This window comes from Euphorbia lathyris, chromosome 8 (assembly GCF_963576675.1).
Source record: "Euphorbia lathyris chromosome 8, ddEupLath1.1, whole genome shotgun sequence".
Classification (NCBI taxonomy): Eukaryota; Viridiplantae; Streptophyta; class Magnoliopsida; order Malpighiales; family Euphorbiaceae; genus Euphorbia; species Euphorbia lathyris.
In genome coordinates this window covers 87164049-87184707 of record NC_088917.1, presented here as the reverse complement: position 1 = coordinate 87184707, position 20659 = coordinate 87164049, and positions in this window count along the sequence as shown.

Sequence of the window (20659 nt, the reverse complement as noted above, 5' to 3'; positions counted from 1 at the left end):
AAGTTTGAGTTTAAGAGATTTTGACTAGTCAAACTTGTATTTGGTAAGGAGAGATTTGAAAGAGTTTATTGGGTCTAAAAAACTACTTTTAAAAAAACTCTTTTTATGAACTTTTTCAATTAGTTTATTGCTCCATCTCTTTTTATGGACATTTTTATCCTTAATTAATATTTTTTAATCCTAAATAAATGTTTTGTCATGTCCTTATTTGTCATTTTACACAAACAGTTATTAGCAATCAGCTAAGTTTTACCAAACAAGTTCACACAATCCGCTAGTCAAATTCACTAACAAAAAATGTAATCAGCTAATAGTTAACAGCTAATTGTCAAACAGGACCTAAAATTTCAAAGTCAATTAGGACTTTAAATTATCAAATTCATTAATTAGACCCTTGAACTAAGCAAAAATTATCAATTGAGTCATCGTCCTATCCTAAAATTAGAAACTGTGACTATTTGACGTTGACCATAATGACAGTAACTATCTCTATGTTGGCTCAAAATGGGTTTGTGGAAGATGGTATGCACCTGCTCAACCGAATGGTTTTCGATTGGGACTCAATTGATGATTTTTGTCTAGTATAAGGAGTTAATTTATGATTTTTGCTTAGTTTAGAGACCTAATTGATTATTTTAATAGTTTAAGGTCCTAATTGACTTTGAAATTTAAGTTTAGGGAGCCAAATGGATGTTATGCCTAAAATTATTCTAACTTTAAATTGTATAGCAATAAGTCATTCTGAGGACTTCAAGAACAAAATGACACTGAAAATATAATATGAACTCCACGTCAGAACTAATTAACTTGCTACCACCAACCTAACCGAAAAGACACGTTTTTGCCAATTAACTGACCATGTCGTTTCAACTAGCTAAATGGCAGTCACGTATCATTTTAATTAGTAGTGAAAGTTGACTACTACTGATATAATATTGATATGTGTCTCGCTGATGCTGAGACGGATCTGGCCCGTGTGTAGGCAGAAATCTCTGAGAATGGGTTTACTCCTAAACTACATCATAAGGAGATGAATGCTCATGCACACTTGGATAATATTTTGCATAGAAATGAGGCTTTTTTTGCGTGACAATAGCAGAGTTAGATAACTTTAAGGAAGGAGATCGAAATACCAGTTTCTTCCATCGTATGGCATCTATTCAAGCTGCTGCCTCTGGAATTTCGGTGCTTCAAATTGAGGATGAGATGGTTTTTAATCCGAATCAAATTGGGACACATATTGCTGAATTTTATTCAAGTCTTTTTTAAAATGATGAGATCTTGCCGCAGAATTATGATCTAGTTTATGAGGTCGTTCCACATCTTGTCTCTGACTTGGATAATGATTTGCTTACTCGTTGCCCGGATATGAATGAAGTTCGTATGGCAGTCTTTGCAATTGATAGCAGTAGTTATCCTGGATCTGATGGGTTTTCTAGGGTCTTTTTTCAGTCTTTCTAGGATATTGTTGGTGCTGATGTGTTTGCTATTGTCAAAAGCTTCTTTATGAGTGGCATGATACATCCTGGCCTGTACTCCAGTATTATGGTCCTTATCCCCGAAGGTGGAGGGTGCGATATCTCTTGATCAGTATATGCCTATTGCAATGAACAACTTTAGTTATAAAACTAGCACGAACTCCCGTGCACGGGACTGGAAATGCGTCATAATTTTAATGAAATAAATAAACAAATGATTTATTAAAAATTATTGCAAAGAGTGAATTTCAAATTTAGTTGATAAAGTTTATCAATTAAAATTTGCAATCCACAAACGGCAATACCAATTTGTCATACATATCTAAAATATAAATAATTAAAAATCAGAATGAAAATTGAAAGTATTTCATATTTGTAGTTATTTTTCTCATTTTTCCAAATTGCAAAAATAACTTAATGAATATATGGTAAATTCTGCTCAGGTTGAATGATGGGGTTTGTAATGAATATACAAATTACTAATGAATATATAATTTAAAACGTAATCAAATACTATTTGATATTTCTATTATATTAATGTAATTAATTATAATAAAGATTCATTTTATATCATGAAATATATTTTTTTTACTTGCAACTCTTAAAATTGTTATACACATTGATTATGTTAAAAACCGAGCAAAAAAATTGTAATCCAACATATTCAAAATTTATTGAAAAAAATGAATTTAATGAATTCTTTGTCAAATTTATCCAATTTATTAGAGGTAAAATTATTCTTAATTGTGAACATTAAAGTTAAAAATTACAATATTTTAGACACTAAGAATAAACTTACTCCTAACTATCAACGTTAGAAGTGTTAGAGATAATATTCGGTATTATCTCTACTATTATCTTCTGTATAATTAGAATTAAATACCTATACAATTATACTTGTACTACTACTCTTAGTAGTGTATTAGTTTTATACTTACTCTCTGCAGTAGTGTGATAGGATTATACATCTGTAATATAAATACCACCTATCAATAGAAACCTTAATCAAGGGAAATTAATACTGCAATTATTCTTAACCTAATTAAACTCTCTCTCTCTCTTTCTCTCACCGTCCGACTTCCTCCCCCTATCTCGACTGTGCTTCACAGTCAATCCTTAATCAAACATGGTATCAAGAGCAGGTAACGGTTTGAACTTATCTGGTTCTGTTTCCGCAACGGTCTCCGCCAATCTTCCTACAACTCAGACGACCGCCAACACTGATCAAGAGGCGGTGTCAATTTTTTCTGCACCAATTGGTGCGGTAGAAACTTTTCCGGTCAGCGCTGTGTCTGCTGCGTCGTCCCTGCCGGCTGGTGGTTCCCTCAACGGAACTGAATATACGATCGCGACGGCATCTGCTTCATCGCTGCAGCCATCCTCAGGGTGGAGATTTGAGTCTCCATTCACTACCGCCGAACAATCCACAGTCACTTCCTCTTACTTGTTCGACAATCATGACGGTGGTATTTTTCCTCGTCCGCGGCAGCAAAATCACGCACCCTTTTCTGTTTAGTAGGTGCGGCCTTTTTCGGCATCGGAGCCAGGTAACTTTTTTTACCCTATCATCAGACCTGGGTTTGGTCCTCCTCCCTCATACCACAACTCCCAATTGCCTTCATCCTTCCTTCCTCACCATTCTGATTCGTTCCTCACTAATCAGGCCCCGGATTTTCACTCTCACCAGCCCCATGCACAACCATCTTCCTCAAGTCATCCCCTATTTTCACCACCAATCACCACTCATACTACAATCCCTCGCAATCCTCCCACTCATACATCCACTCACATCAAACTCACCCCAAATAATTACAAAGCCTGGAGGATGGCGATAGTATCCACCCTAAAACACCATCGTTACTTTGAGCATATCACTAACAATGTTCCGCCTCCTCCAAAATTTTTATCTCAGGGAAATTTTATGTCTGATGCTAATAATGTGATGATTAATCCAGCTTATACTATGTGGGATGATTTGGAAAATGTTGTTATGTCACTGTTGTTGCATTCTATAACTGAAAAAGTTTACTCTATCATCACATGCTTTCATTATTCTTATGATATATGGGTTGCACTTGAAAAAGCATATGGAATCATCATTGATTCTAGACAATTTCAATTAAGTCGTGAACTGTATGAGTTTGAACAGAATGATTTATCCATTGGTGCTTACATGCAAAAACTTAAAACTATTTTGGATGATCTAGCCGCGTCTGGAAATCCGTATCCTATGCACCTCTTACCTGCCTTGCTATATAAGAATGTTGGTGAGGCTTTCAAATCCTCTATTCAGAATCTCATAACTCAAAAGGGCATAGACATTGATTACTATGAAATGTTAAGCACTCTGAACACCGTTGAAGGGATGGTTTAATCTACAAAGAAATCGGAATTCATAGTCCAGACACCACCTCTTATCACTCATGAAGCCAACATGTCTACTGTTTCGAATTCTGGTGCGCAAAAGACAAAAAATAAGAAATGGAGAAGTGGAAAGTGCTTTAACTGTGGTGATCTTGATCATTGGGCGGACAAGTGCAAACGTCTGAAGGGATATGCAACACATCAGAATCGCGTTGGGGAACAGGCACACATAGCCTGGCAAGCTAATTCGGACCCCTTTAGTGGCCCGCCTCAGCCTTGGTATCCAGACACCGGAGCCACCAATCACATGACGGCAAATCCTCTTCAACTACAACACATGTCTCCATATCCGGGTTATGATTCCGTTCAGTTTGGTAATGGTTAAGGTTTGAAAATTTCTCACTTTGGACAATCTAAAATCAATAACCTTGATATTTCTGATGTTTTGCTTGTTCCAAAACTTACCAAATCTTTGTTATCTGTTCAAAAATTCACTCGTGATAATTCTTGTTTTTTTGAATTTTGGCCTAATTATTTTCTTGTGAAGGATCAAGCAACTGGGGAAATCCTGTTACGCGGTCCGAGTAAGGATGGGCTCTATGTGCTTCCACCCAATCTGAAAGAGGCGCTAGTAGGAGAGAAGGTGTCTTTTGAACGGTGGCATGCACGACTCGGGCACTGTCAAAATCAAACAGTGAGCAAGATTCTGAAGGATAACAATTTATCAACATCAGCACCAATTAGTAATTGTTCTTTTTGTCCCTTAGGAAAATTAGCCAAAACTCATTTATCTTCCATTGTTCGCTCTAGTACTTCTTGTTTTGAGAATCTTCATTTGGATGTTTGGGGCCCTGCTCCTGTTTTATCGTTTTATGGGCATCGTTATTTTTTTATAATAATTGATGAATTTACTCGCTTTAGTTGGCTTTTCTGTTTGAAAAATAAAAGTGATGTTGCAACTACATTTCAGAACTTTTATGCAATGATTAGAAACCAATACAATGCCAAAGTTAAAAATTTCTACTCCGACTTTGGAGGAGAATTCCAGAAACTTCAATCATTTTTGCAAACTCATGGTATTGTGCATAAAATTGCTTGTCCTCATACCCATGCCCAAAACGGTATTGCAGAAAGAAAAATAAGACATGTTGTGGATACTTGTTTAACTCTGCTTGCCCATGCTTCATTACCATTAGCCTTCTGGAATTTTGCTATGATTCATAGTGTTCGTATGATCAATAACCTTCCCACTCCAACTCTTAGAAATAAATCACCGTTTTTTCTATTTTACAAAAAACATCCCTCATATTCATCTCTTCGTATTTTTGGTAGTGGCATTTATCCATTGCTTCACCCCTACAATAAGAACAAATTTGATTTTCGGTCTAAACTCTGTGTTTATTTGGGACCCTCTCCAAATCATGCTGGAGATATCTGTCTAGACCTCTCCTCCAACGGAATCTACATATGCAAATTTGTTCGTCATGATGAAGAAGTTTTTCCGGCGACGCAAAAAGACACCTTGCCTCGTACTTCTAGCACCGGGTTGGACGTCACAATGACTGAGCTACCTTCATTGCTCGGTCCGTATCCAGGTAACACCCTTCACTCGCATAACCCGTCTACATCTTTGTTTCCTTGTCCTCAAAACATCACATCAGGTTCAAATTCTCCTGATCATTCTGCGACATCAGTCTCGGATAGAGCTGCTAATTGCATTCCCATCATGACAGAAGCTACGGTAACTGCTACGCCGCGGTCTGCTCCTAATCAAATCCACACAGATCCGATGAATCCCCCTGCTGATGTCCTGCCTCTATTATCGCCTACTGCTGCACCTGCGCAGAAGCGAATCCCTACTGCGAACGACTCGCAGGCCTCGTCGTCATCGCGGCATCATCCCCGTGTGGACATACCGTCCGCGTCTATAGGCACAGCAAGTGCCACCGTTGGTCAAGCTGCGGAAGTACCAACAACTCGGACAACGATGCCCGCTGCAGCAGCCCAGATGTTGCCTGATATGCAGAATATGGAGTCAATTCCCATCTTATCCGCGTGCAATAATCAATTCCCACCACCTGCTGAATCTCTGCACATCAGAAATCCTTTCACCATATGCATGCAACAATCACAACTTCCACAGGCATCGACAGTACCTGATCGAAGTCAGGAGCATCATGTGTTTCGGTTTCAAGCAACTGAACCACCCAATCGTGTTCTGCATAGACCGCATCGACGGCATGGAATGACACTTCGACATTCCACCTTGCATTCTCGAGGCAGATTTGAGGCGTTACACGTTTCCCATCCGTCTGGCACCATTGATCCTACATGCTTCAATAAGGCACAAAAAATGAGTGAATGGCGACAAGCCATGTCTGAAGAAATTCAAGCCTTGCTAAACAATGGAACATGGCAACTAGTTCCACGACCACCAGGTAGAAATGTCATCACTTCGCGGTGGCTGTTCCGAACCAAGAAGAAATCATATGGCTCGGTGGATCGTTACAAAGCTCGCCTTGTGGCACGGGGCTTTACGCAAAACTCCGGTATTGATTACAAGGAGACCTTTAGCCCGGTTGTCAAAGCAACTACCATCCGGATTGTGTTTGCCATTGCAGCAGCTCAAAACTGGTTCATTAATCAGCTTGATGTTTCCAATGCCTTTCTTCATGGAAACTTATCTGAAACAATATATATGGAACAACCTCAAGGCTTTCGTGATCCTGATAAACCTGAGCATGTCTGTCTTCTTCGTAAGAGTCTCTATGGTTTAAAACAAGCACCGCGTGAATGGTTCACCAGACTGTGAACATTCCTTATCTCTTTAGGGTTTCAGATGTCCCTAGCTGATAACTCTCTGTTTATTCACAAAAATGGAAGGCAACAAACATACATTCTGTGCTATGTGGATGACATTCTCATTACGAGAAATGCACCGGAACACATTGTCAGCATCATTGCCTCGATTGAGAAGGAATTCCCTATTCGCAACCTGGGAAGAGCAGAATACTTCTTAGGCATTGAAATCCAGTATTCCAAAGAAGGAATTCACCTATGCCAAGCCAAATACACATCAGATATACTTGACAGAGTCAAAATGGTAGATTCCAAGCCCATTTCCACCCCGATGGCCATTACACCGACTCTCTCTAAAGCTCTTGGCACAAGTCTTCCTTCCGGTGATGAATACCAAAGCATCGTCGGTGCACTACAATACCTCTTGCTAACCTGACCTGACATTGCCTTCACTGTTAATCGCTTATGTCAATTTCTTCATTGCCCTACGGATGAGCATTGGAAGAGTGTGAAGCGTGTTCTCAGATACCTTCATGGAACAGTAACATTCGGCATCACTATGTCATCCAAACCAATTCAGAACGTTCATTGTTACTCCGATAGTGACTGGGGTGGGTGCCCGGATGATCGAAGGTCCACAGGTGCATTTTGCATCTACATAGGAAAAAGCATTGTCTCCTGGAAAACACGCAAACAACCGACGATTGCCCGCTCCTCAACTGAAAGTGAATACAAAGCTGTTGCAAATGCCACTGCCGAGTTACTATGGATTCGATCCCTTCTGACTGAGCTTGGATTTAAAATTCCTACACCGGTTCAACTTTGGTGTGACAATGTGGGTGCTATTTATCTCACATCAAATCATGTGTTTCATGCTCAAACGAAACACATTGAACTGGATTATCACTTTGTGCGTGAACAGGTCACAAATGGCTTTCTCAGTGTTCGCTTCATTCCCACAGCTGATCAAGTTGCTGACATTCTAACTAAGCCGCTACCTAGCTCACGGTTTGCCTTGCTTCGCTCATGGCTGCTAGTTCAAGATAGGCATCGGCTTGCGGGGGGGTGTTAGAGATAATATTCGGTATTATCTCTACTATTATCTTCTGGATAATTAGAATTAAATACCTATAAAATTATGCTTGTACTACTACTCTTAGTAGTGTATTAGGTTTATACTTACTCTCTGCAGTAGTGTGATAGGATTATACATCTGTAATATAAATACCACCTATCAATAGAAACCCTAATCAAGGGAAATTAATACTGCAATTATTCTTAACCTAATTAAACTCTCTCTCTCTTTCTCTCACCGTCCGACTTCCTCCCCCTATCTTGACTGTTCTTCACAGTCAATCCTTAATCAAATAAGAAGTATGTTTGCACCTTATCTCTATAAATTAATTATATATATTATTTATTTATAACGTCATTCGGACCGACCAATACAAATCACTTAGTTGAAGCAAATAACTCATGATCCATCTGATCTCTTGCACACAAAAAAAAACTATAGTGATTAAAATTAAATATCATAACTCCTTTCGTTTTTATTTTTACTATTTTTGCTTAATAAGGAACACTAAATTAAACCAAACCAGAAACAATTATTAGAAACATAGGTGGAATATTAGATATCACAGAAAGATCCTAGAAAAAAATTAAAATTTAAGGATTCTAAAATCTCGTCAACATATTGATGGGTGTCGAATCCAGCAAATAAATTATTATTACGAACCGACTACTAATTTGTAGAAATGGTAAGCAAAGATCGTACCCTAAGGATTAATACCGATTATTTTTCGTATTATGACTAAATCTAGTAAATGTAAATTGGGGGGGGGAATTAATTGTTTGGTAGTTATCTTGGAATGAAATACTGTAAAATTAAATGGAAATTAAATCTTGTAGCAATATGAGAAAACTCCAATCAAGGGATATCTGTAGGCATATCAATTATTTCCTATTGATCACTGAAAGTGAGAAAACATCTTAATTATCGTGATCTGGATTGGTTATAGTCGTTCCTTACTCATTCCCGACCTAATCCTTCCTTAGTTGTAAAGCTAATCCTAGAGCGCCTAAAGATAAGCTCCTATTCGGCAGACAGTTCTATCTTAGCGCTTAGAATTTAATCTATCGAAAGCATTAGGGGTTAGAAGGACCCAATCTAAGTTAACCGAATTCTTAGCGATTCCGATTCAAACCAAATTACACATTCATACGCTTGATTATAGTTAGGATTTCAGATGATTACGAATCTTATAACCTAACGTTGTTTCAACGAATGAAAAGGGTGAAACCCGGCCGAACTGCAGCCTAAACTTCCATTGAAGGTCTGATTTTATAGATTGATAAAAGTGTAAACAGATCAAACTAAATTAGATGACTGAAATTAAGAACAACGATCTCACAATTGGAAATAATGGTAGCCTTTGATTAATCCCTTAATCGAATGAGGAAATTAGCTACGCATAGTCATGAATCGACTATGATAGCTTACAAAGGTAAAAATGATGAACGTAAGAGAAATGAGAAATTGTGCTAAAAACTTCTAAAAACCCTAACGAGGAAAATAAATTGTCAAATCAAAAGTATCCCCTCAAAACAATGGTGGATTTCTTTTATAATGTTAACTCAAAAATCCCCAATCTTCTGAATTCCTCCCTTGATTTCAGGGATTTCCTTCGTTCAAAATATGCTGTTGAAACTGCAGAGATAAGTTGGTTTCTGATTCTGCTGACTTGGCGGTTTGAATAAGTCGACCCTCTTAGTCTTGGGCAAGACTAGACCAGTTGCGTCCGCAAAGTTTGAACTTCGAGTGAAAAAGGTCCAAAACAGCCTTCCAAGCCTTCTTTTCTCCAATTTGATCCCTGAAAGCACTTATGCAACAAAACAAGTAAAAAGGTCCCAAAATGACACAAATAAGGATGGAATATTCACAAAAAGAACATAATAAACTGGCCATTTTGGACACTTATCAAATTACCTCACACTTGCCAAATGCTTGTCCCTAAGCATGTCTATGTGTAAGTCAATATTCCCCTTTTCAAATGAGACGCACTTACTAATCTTTCCAATCCCCCCTAGCGTTATGAAGATCACAAACCATCAAATCAAGTAGAAAGGGACTTTTGTTATCCTAAGCATGCTTGCTTCATGTATGACAAGGAATAAAGTAGTCAACCCTTATCGAAAAATAGTTTGAAAAATGTACCACCCTCGCCGGATTTCTCTCATGTCGCTCAAGTGTTTGGGCAATGATTTATTTTTGGGAATCGCTCAAATCACAACCCTAGAATAGAATTACCATAAGCTTGCCAATATATCAAATCTCCACCACTTAGTATGAATCCAAGGTACTAAATCAAAGGGGCTTAAAACAGGGTGTAATGTAGGCTAGGGTTAAGGTTTGGATAGAAAATGAAGGAAGGGAAACCGAGAGTAATAAAATGTAGATTTTATTCTGAAAGTGGCCAAAATGGAAATCAAGACACAACTATTTTACAAACGACTCACAATCCTTAAACTTTAGGATGAACTTCAAGACAACTTAACAACTGTAGACATACTGAAATTAATAAGTTTAACAAAAGATTTTTTTTTTTGTTTTTTTCTTTTTTGAGAAATTGTACTGCAAACTAGAATAGGAAAGCTGATACTTTTCAAGCTGATAACCATTAAGACACTTTGAAGCACAACCATATGTAACCGTGGGTAATTTGAATAAGAAATTGCTTGAAACTACAACTAAACATTAGGACAAATGAAGAAAATGTACAGACTCTAGTGGCTAGCATGCCCTTGGCCAAGGGACTTGAACAGGGATGTGTCAAAAACGGGGAAAAGGCTCAAATGTGGCTAACTAGGGGCTGGTACTGTTATTTTGTTAGTCTTGAGCAAGACTAAGGGTTCAAAGTTTATTTGAGGCGGCTGAAAACAAGAAAACCTACTGCCCTTATCATGGTTAGTACTTGGATCCATCAATGTGGTCTCGAAATGCATAACATGGCAAGTTCTAGAATTCGAAACTAGAATTGGACAACATTCAGAAAAATAGAACAAAGCGTAATGTTTTTGTTTATGCAATTCGGCTCAATTGTTCATGCAATTCAGCTCAAAAACTTTCCATAAATTGGGGTAAAAATGGTGGTAGAGGTTTCAAAACGTTCTTCAAGTCCGGGTTGAAAGACTTCATAATCTATTAAACAATTGAACAAAGCATGATGGGTTATCTACTCATCCCAGATCTTTTCGAATCAAAGGTGGTGAATTTTCATAAAACGAGCGGGTCTAAGTACTAGACTAGCTTCGTTTGTCAACAATTCCAAGTGTGGATTAAAGACAACAATGACGCTTGGGAACATGCATTTGAGTGCCCACCTCACACTTAGTCAAAATTATAATTATAAACAAAATTTGGTGGGCACCTCACACTTAGTCAAGAAACAAAAATCTGCACAAGTTGAGCACAAAAGATTCACAAGACTCAGCAAAAGACAAAAACAAAGAGCAAAATCCTAACAATTAGCAAACCCGTCCTGTAAGACTCAATTGTCCCTCCCCCACTATTATCATGCATCGTCTCGATGTATAGAATGGAATTATAAAGAACCAAAGGCGGTAATGAAAATGGAAAGGAGAAAGTGTAAGAATAACTGCCCTGTGGAGGAGTGAATCAACTGAATCAAGGAGCGAAGGGATGCGGAGGAGTGAATCCAACCTCCTTGAAGTAGGCCGCCTGGTTCTGGTAAATTTTTTGAATGGTCTCTGCCATAGTGCCAATAATGGCGGCCAAGGAGGCTAGTTGCTCGGCTGGGTCATCAGGTTGCTGGTTGGGAGCTGAAGTCTGTCCCTGTTCTGGAGGAGGTGCGGCTGAAGACGCAAATTTTCTGGGAATCTGTCCTTCGTGGGGGGGGGGGGTAAGTCTCCTATAGGGATAAAAGAAACAGAACCTCCTTCCTCGGTCCGGATTAGCTTTATGGCTTTTAACAATTTCAAATCAAAAGGTAGCATACGACAAGCAACATGCAAAGGGCATTCATCCACATCTAGTTCACATAGGTTAACAGCTAAGCAAGTGATGATATGCCCTAAGTGAAATTTAGCTACCTTTTTCATCATTTCAGAAAATTTTACCATGCACCATAGGAAAAATAATTCCTGCTTTGACACGACAGTTGGGTCCTCATTCCTAGCTGAGTAGTTAATAACCAAAAATCGATGCATGAAACGTAAAGGTTCACTCAAAATTAAATTGGCTTTAGACTTTGAGGGGCTAGAAACAGTGTTAGCTAAACCAGTTAACTCAGAGTAGACGCTCACGGCATTAAACTCAGCAGGATAATCACAAAGCATGTTAGAATATGCATCAGTGGAGCAAAATTCTTTATCAAATAGGCCCAGAGCTACATTAAACTCAGCTACAGATAGGTTATGCATTTTATCACACAATTGAAATTGAATGCATGAGGCTTGTGATTTCTTCATTTTCTTCTTATCCACAGTGAATGTGCTAAAGAACTCATGCATCAAACAGTTATAAACAGGATAATTTAACAGTAAAAATGGCTTCCAGCCAATGTTATCCATCAAATCATGCACATCAGACCTGATATTTAGAGCAACTAAAGTGGGCTCATGCAACCAACGACCCAGAACAAAAGTTTTAAGTTTCAAAGAATTGTACCTCTGTTGATGCGCTGGCAAGTTGAAGGTCATCTCGGTGTCGACGACTACGGGTTTGGATCGTTGTGGTCCTTTCTCTAGGCGAGCTCGGATCATTTTCCTTGGTCGTGTGGAGCAAGTTGGAGCTGCGGCCTGCTCGGGTTGATCACTGTGAGTGTCGGAGGTCTTCAATTCTGTTTACTCGAAAGAGTTGTTGTGCGAGCTGGAATCGGTTTCCATAGAGTCGGTGGAACTGGACTCGGAGAGTTCAATGGAGATAGTCCTCTTTGGAGGAGGGGCAAGTCGCTGGGACTTCCGAGACAAGGCCGGTTTCCTGGACGGCGGGGGTTTTCTCTTCCTCTGAATTTTTGGTGGTGGAGGGCGGTGGTCAGATACCTGAGGTGAGAGTGCCGGCCCTGTAGGGAGTGGCGAATGGGGTTCCGCCGTAGGTGAGGATGGTGGTGAATTGGGTTCCGCTATAGGTGAGAGGGGCGGTGAACCTGCTGGGATTGGCGAGTGGATGCTCGCCGTAGGTGGGGGTGAGCTTGGGCCAGTAGAGAGCGGCGATTGGCGGGCCGCTGGTGGTGGAGAGGGCGACGAACTTACAAGAGGTGGTGATTGGTGGTCCGCCTCTGGTGTGCCATCGGCGGAACCGGTTTCTTGAATCCGCACTAACATTGCGGCTATCTCGGAGGCGGAAGGAGAGTGGAACCGGTATGGGGAGGGTGGCACCGAACCTGTTGGAGGCGGCGACTGGTTGTCAGAGGGTTCCTTTGGTGGAGGAGTTTGGGCTACCATCGGGGCCTTACCTTTTTCTTTCCTTGAGTATCGGCGAAGGTTCGTCGGCGGTGAAGGTGATTCGACGTCTGTGCGGTACTGGCGGGGAGGAGATGGAGGTTGATGGTAGCGGCTCCGCCTGGGGACGTCACTGAAATACCCGTCCATGGAAGAGTTTGGGGAGGGAGACGAAAGGGTTGAGTGTTTGAGCGTTTCGGTGAAGTGGGAGAGGTTTTAGGGGGAAAGGGTTTTGAAATTAAAAAGGGTAGGTTTAGGTTGAGTGAAGTAAAGGTAAAAACCTTTTACCCTTCACTTAAAAATTAACCCTTCTTAGGCCCATTATCCTTATGTTCTTTAGTTTCCTTAGCCCAACTCCATAAAAACCAATACCTGTACCTGCAATTAACAAAATGAAACCCAGAAATCATCCAAGGAGAGGGGTGAAGTTAGTTAAATTAGTTGAAGAATAAGAACAGTAAGAAAAACACATATGAAAAGAGTGACTAGTCTTGGGCAAGACTAGCCTTAGGGCTGCCTCCCTGTAGCGTTGTTATTTTATGTCTAGAGCTAGACGTAACTGAACTTCAATATTCAGTCATTGGGCAATTCAAGGCAAACTTCTTCAGTCCCCTGGGCTTGGAATCCCTCGTAGAACGGCTTAAGGCGATGCCCATTTACCTTGAAACATTTATCATTTTTCAAGCTTTCAATTTCCACCGCACCATGTAAAAACACACGTTTTACCACGAAAGGACCAATCCATTTAGTGTGTAATTTTCCCGCAAAAATCTTGAGTCGAGAATGGTACAAAAGGACTTTTTGCCCGACTTGGAACTGCTTTCGTGTGAGTAGGCTGTCGTGGTAGTTTTTGGACTTCTGTTTATAGATTCTTGAACTCTCATAGGCTTCGGTTCTAAGCTCCTCCAACTCCTGTAGCTGTAATTTCCTCTCTTCGCCTGCTTCATCATAGGCCATGTTGCATTTTTTAACTGCCCAAAATGCCCTATGCTCCAATTCCACAGGGAGATGACATGGTTTCCCGTAAACCATTCGGTAGGGAGACATCCCAATTGGGGTTTTGTACGCTGTCTTTCCATTGTCATTGTCCGATGAGAGAAGTCGGCTAAGATGATCTGCCACCAAGTTTTCAGATCCCTTTTTGTCGCGTATTTCAAGGTCGAATTCCCGTAGCAGAAGTATCCACCGAATTAGGCGAGGTTTCGCGTCTTTCTTCTTCATTAGATACCGCAACGATACATGGTCAGAAAACACAATAACTTTAGTACCGAGTAAATAGGAACGGAATTTCTCTAAAGCAAAGACAATAGCTAAAAGTTCTCTTTCGATGGTCGAATAGTTGCTTTGTGCACTGTCAAGTGTTCTTGATGCATAATAGATAACGTGAGGTAGCTTATCCATCTGCTGTCCGAGAACAGCGCCGACTGCGTAGTTGCTAGCGTCGCACATAATCTCGAAGGGGTAATTCCAATTTGGTGGTTGGATGATAGGCGCTGACACTAGCTTTTCTTTCAATTTATCAAATGCATCCTTACAAGTCTGATCGAACTCAAATGCGACCTCTTTTTGCAGCAATTTGCACATGGGCTGTGTTATCTTGGAGAAGTCTTTAATGAAACGCCGGTAAAAACCTACATGGCCAAGAAAAGAATGGACTTCCCGGACACTTCCGGGGTAAGGTAAAGACTGAATTACATCTATGTTTGCTCTATCTACCTCAATGCCCCTAACTGAAACCACATGTCCTAGAATTATACTTTGATTCACCATAAAATGACACTGCTCATAATTCAGGACTAGATTAAACTTTAAGCATCGTTTTAGTATATTACCAAGGTTAATTAAGCATTCATTAAAAGAATCACCGTAAACAGTGAAATCATCCATAAATACCTCGATAATTTGCTCGACATAATCAGAAAAGATACTTACCATACATCGTTGGAACGTTGCCGGTGCGTTGCATAATCCGAACGGCATTCGTCGGTAGGCAAATGTATCGAAGGGACATGTGAACGTCGTTTTTTCCTAATCTTCGGGTGCCACCGGAATTTGGTAGAAACCCGAATAACCATCCATGTTGTAATAAAATTTCTTACCGGCCAACCTCTCCAACATCTGATCAATAAAGGGGAGCGGGAAGTGATCTTTTCTCATAGAGGCATTTAGTTTCCTGTAGTCGATACAGACACGCCATCCGTTTTGAACACGAGTCGGGACCATCTCTCCCTTCTCATTTTGAACTACTGTAATCCCTGTTTTCTTTGGCACCATATGGACCGGGCTTACCCATTTGCTGTCCGAAATTGTAAATATTACGTTTGCATCTAACATCTTTTGGACTTCTTTCTTCACCACTTCCATCATGGGTGGGTTCAGTCGCCGTTGAGCATCACGTTTTGGTGTTGCTCCTTCTTCAAGATGAATATTATGCATGCACGTCGACGGGCTCAGACCTTCCATATCAGCTATTGTCCACCCTATAGCCTTTTTATGTTGTCGTAACACTTCAATCAATTGTCCTTGTTTGTCTGGACTTAGCTCGTTCGAAATTATTAACGGCAACGTCTCTTCAGCCCCCAAATAGGCATATTTCAGGTGTTTGGGCAGTTCTTTTAACTCCAATTGAGGTGCCTGCACAATAGATGGTAAAGGGCGCTGATTAGCTTTAATTTTCTGAACATGAATAACATTTCCTACCTGCTGGTCAGATTTTTCCAAGGCTTCGACAATTTCTTTTATGCTTTCCTCCATGTATTCGCTGTCCGCGGTCAGGCTTTCGCTTAGCGCTACTTGCAACTTATCTTTTCCACTCATATTAAACACATTTCGGTTCACAGGTTCAATTATGTCAATTCCACACATAGACGATACATCAGTTGGGTATTTTATGGCATTATACACATTAAATTAGACAACCTTACCGTCAAATTCCATGGTCAGTACGCCCTTATAGACGTCGATTTTTGTTCTTACCGTGGTTAGAAACGGTCTTCCAAGCAATATCTCAGAAGATTCCAAGGTATTATCGTCATTTTGCATATCTAACACATAAAAATCGGCTGGAAAAACTAAATCATTGACCTGTACTAAAACATCCTCCAAAACACCCTTTGGATAAACCAAAGCCCTATTTGCAAGTTGTATCACTACACCTGTTTCTGTCAGTGGACCAACATTTAAAGCAGAGTAAATAGACATAGGCATGACATTAATTGATGCGCCTAAATTGCACATTGCTCTCTTGATACTGGTATTACCGATTAAACACGAAATAGCAAACATACCCTTATCTTTGCATTTTTGGGGGATTTTTCTTTGTAAAACGGCAGAGACATTTTCTCCTACAACTACCTTCTCATGTCCAGCTAGCTTAGTCTTATTTACACTTAATTATTTTAAAAACTTTGCATATCAAGGTATTTGCTTAATTGCATCAAGTAAAGGGATGTTTACCTCCACCTTTCGAAAGGTTTCGAAGATGTCCCTTTCTTCCTTTTCTCTCTTTGATTTGGCTAGACGACTAGGAAACGGTGGTCTGATCACCAGAGGTGGGTCCTGGTCCTCAATTCCTTTTTCTGGAGGTCTGTCATTCATGGAGCTATCAGTCTCTTTTCCAGTCACTTCGTTTTCTTTCGCAGCGGCTTGCTGCTGGACGCAGGGTGGTTTAGTCTTGGGCAAGACCAAGTCTTTCCCACTGCGCAATGTGACTGCACTTGCGTGCTGTCTGGGGTTTGTTTCAGTTTGTGAAGGCAGCTTTCCCTGTGTCTGAATTGCACTCAGCGAGGTTGCAATTTGACCCATCTGTTTCTCTAAGTTTTGTAGGTTCGCTTGAAGACTGGCGTTAACCTTGCTTTGTTCTTCCTGAAATTTAACCAAGTTAGCAATGACAAATTGATCATTAGAATTAGATGTCATACCTGGGTTAGGATCGAACTGAGGGGGTCTGTATTGTTGAGGCCGGTGGTACTGTTGTGGGGGATTCGGCTGGAGGACATTGTTTTGCTATTTATAACTCAGGTTCGGGTGATCACGCAATCCGGGATTGTACGTGTTTGAGTATGGATCATACCTCCGCTGAGACTGTCCTTGATACCCGAGAGCAGCATTAATCTGTTCCAGAGCGTCCTCTTGCAGCTTAGGGCACTCGTCCGTAGCATGTCCGGCCATCGCGCAGATCTCGTATGCCTTTACCTGTACGGCTGCTCCTAAAACCAAATTTTGAACAAGAGAGGTCAGAGAATTAAGTTTTTCTTCAATTGCTGAAGTATTTACCTCATATGCTTTCCTCGAGCCTTCTTATTGTTTTCCGAATTGTTGTGATGTCGCTGCCATGCTCCGGATCAGTTCTTTAGCTGCCGCTGGAGTTTTATCTATGAGGTTTCCCCCACTAGCAGCATCTACCATTCTTCTTTCCATGCTCAGCATTCCCTCATAAAAATATTGAATGAGAGAATGTTCAGTTATACCGTGTTGGGGGCAGCTTGCACAAAGTCTTTTAAATCTCTCCCAATAATCATGGAGCGTTTCTATGTCCTTTTGTTTGATACCACTGATTTCTCTACGGATCATTGCTGCTCGTGAGGCTGGGAAATATTTTTCCAGAAACACTTGGGTCATTTCCACCCATGTCGTGATGGATCCGGATGGTAGATTGAGAAACCAATCTTTGGCGGCATCCTGCAAAGAGAAAGGAAAAGCTCTCAATTTAACTTGTTTCTCAGTAATCCCTTGTGGGCTCATACCTGAACAGACAGCGTGGAATTCTTTCAGATGATTGTGTGGATTTTCACTCTCCATCCCGTGGAACTTGGGTAAATAGTGAATCAGTCCCGATTTAAGTTCGAATGTTGTGTCCAGATTTGGATATGTTACACATAGAGGCTGCTGATCAGCTTGAGGGGCATGTAGTTGTCTGAGGGTCGCCATTGTTTCAGTTTCAATTCCGGGTATCTCACGTCCTTCGCCTGAAAATTCCTCTTCTTCCTCGCTGGAACTATGAATTCCAATGGCTCGTGATTTTTGTAGCCTTACTTCTTTACGGATCTTTCTTACCAATAACTCTATTTCTGATTCGAAAAGGAGTTGTTTAGAAGATTCAGACCTGGTCATATACGAAATAAAATCAAGTTAGATTAATCCCCGACAACGGCGCCAAAATTTGATGGGTGTCGAATCCAGCAAATAAATTATTATTACGAACCGACTACTAATTTGTAGAAATGGTAAGCAAAGATCGTACCCTAAGGATTAATACCGATTATTTTTCATATTATGACTAAATCTAGTAAATGTAAATTGGGGCGAGAACCGCTCGAAATATGTGTCGTCGAAGATCTCGGTGGGGGCGCACTTAGCCCATTACCCAGGGGGGGGGGAATTGATTGTTTGGTAGTTATCTTGGAATGAAATACTGTAAAATTAAATGGAAATTAAATCTTGTAGCAATATGAGAAAACTCCGATCAAGGGATATCTGCAGGCATATCAATTATTTCCTATTGATCACTGAAAGTGAGAAAACATCTTAATTATCGTGATCTGGATTGGTTATAGTCGTTCCTTACTCATTCCCGACCTAATCCTTCCTTAGTTGTAAAGCTAATCCTAGAGCGCCTAAAGATAAGCTCCTATTCGGCAGACAGTTCTAGCTTATCGCTTAGAATTTAATCTGTCGAAAGCATTAGGGGTTAGAAGGACCCAATCTAAGTTAACCGGATTCTTAGCGATTCCGATTCAAACCAAATTACACATTCATACGCTTGATTATAGTTAGGATTTTAGATGATTACGAATCATATAACCTAACGTTGTTTCAACGAATGAAAAGGGTGAAACCCGGCCGAACTGCAGCCTAAACTTCCATTGAAGGTCTGATTTTATAGATTGATAAAAGTGTAAACAGATCAAACTAAATTAGATGACTTAAATTAAGAACAACGATCTCACAATTGGAAATAATGGTAGCCTTTGATTAATCCCTTAATCGAATGAGGAAATTAGCTACGCATAGTCATGAATCGGCTATGATAGCTTACAAAGGTAAAAATGATGAACGTAAGAGAAATGAGAAATTGTGCTAAAAACTTCTAAAAACCCTAACGAGGAAAATAAATTGTCAAATCAAAAGTATCCCCTCAAAACAATGGTGGATTTCTTTTATAATGTTAACTCAAAAATCCCCAATCTTCTGAATTCCTCCCTTGATTTCAGGGATTTCCTTCGTTCAAAATATGTTGTTGAAACTGCAAAGATAAGTTGGTTTCTAATTCTGCTGACTTGGCGGTTTGAATAAGTCGACCCTCTTAGTCTTGGGCAAGACTAGACCAGTTGCGTCCGCAAAGTTTGAACTTCGAGTGAAAAAGGTCCAAAACAGCCTTCCAAGCCTTCTTTTCTCCAATTTGATCCCTGAAAGCACTTATGCAACAAAACAAGTAAAAAGGTCCCAAAATGACACAAATAAGGATGGAATATTCACAAAAAGAACATAATAAACTGGCCATTTTGGACACTTATCAAATTACCTCACACTTGCCAAATGCTTGTCCCTAAGCATGTCTATGTGTAAGTCAATATTCCCCTTTTCAAATGGGACGCACTTACTAATCTTTCCAATCCCCCCTAGCGTTATGAAGATCACAAACCATCAAATCAAGTAGAAAGGGACTTTTGTTATCCTAAGCATGCTTGCTTCATGTATGACAAGGAATAAAGTAGTCAACCCTTATCGAAAAACAGTTTGAAAAATGTACCACCCTCGCCGGATTTCTCTCATGTCGCTCAAGTGTTTGGGCAATGATTTATTTTTGGGAATCGCTCAAATCACAACCCTAGAATAGAATTACTATAAGCTTGCCAATATATCAAATCTCCACCACTTAGTATGAATCCAAGGTACTAAATCAAAGGGGCTTAAAACAGGGTGTAATGTAGGCTAGGGTTAAGGTTTGGATAGAAAATGAAGGAAGGGAAACCGAGAGTAATAAAATGTAGATTTTATTCTGAAAGTGGCCAAAATGGAAATCAAGACACAACTATTTACAAACGACTCACAATCCTTAAACTTTAGGATGAACTTCAAGACAACTTAACAACTGTAGACATACTGAAATGAATAAGTTTAACAAAAGATTTTTTTTGTTTTTTTTTTGAGAAATTTTACTGCAAACTAGAATAGGAAAGCTGATACTTTTCAAGCTGATAACCATTAAGACACTTTGAAGCACAACCATATGTAACCGTGGGTAATTTGAATAAGAAATTGCTTGAAACAACAACTAAACATTAGGACAAATGAAGAAAATGTACAGACTCTAGTGGCTAGCATACCCCTGGCCAAGGGACTTGAACAGGGATGTGTCAAGAATGGGGAAAAGGCTCAAATGTGGCTAACTAGGGGCTGGTACTGTTATTTTGTTAGTCTTGAGCAAGACTAAGGGTTCAAAGTTGGCTGAAAACAAGAAAACCTACTGCCCTTATCATGGTTAGTACTTGGATCCATCAATGTGGTCTCGAAATGAATAACATGGCAAGTTCTAGAATTCGAAACTAGAATTG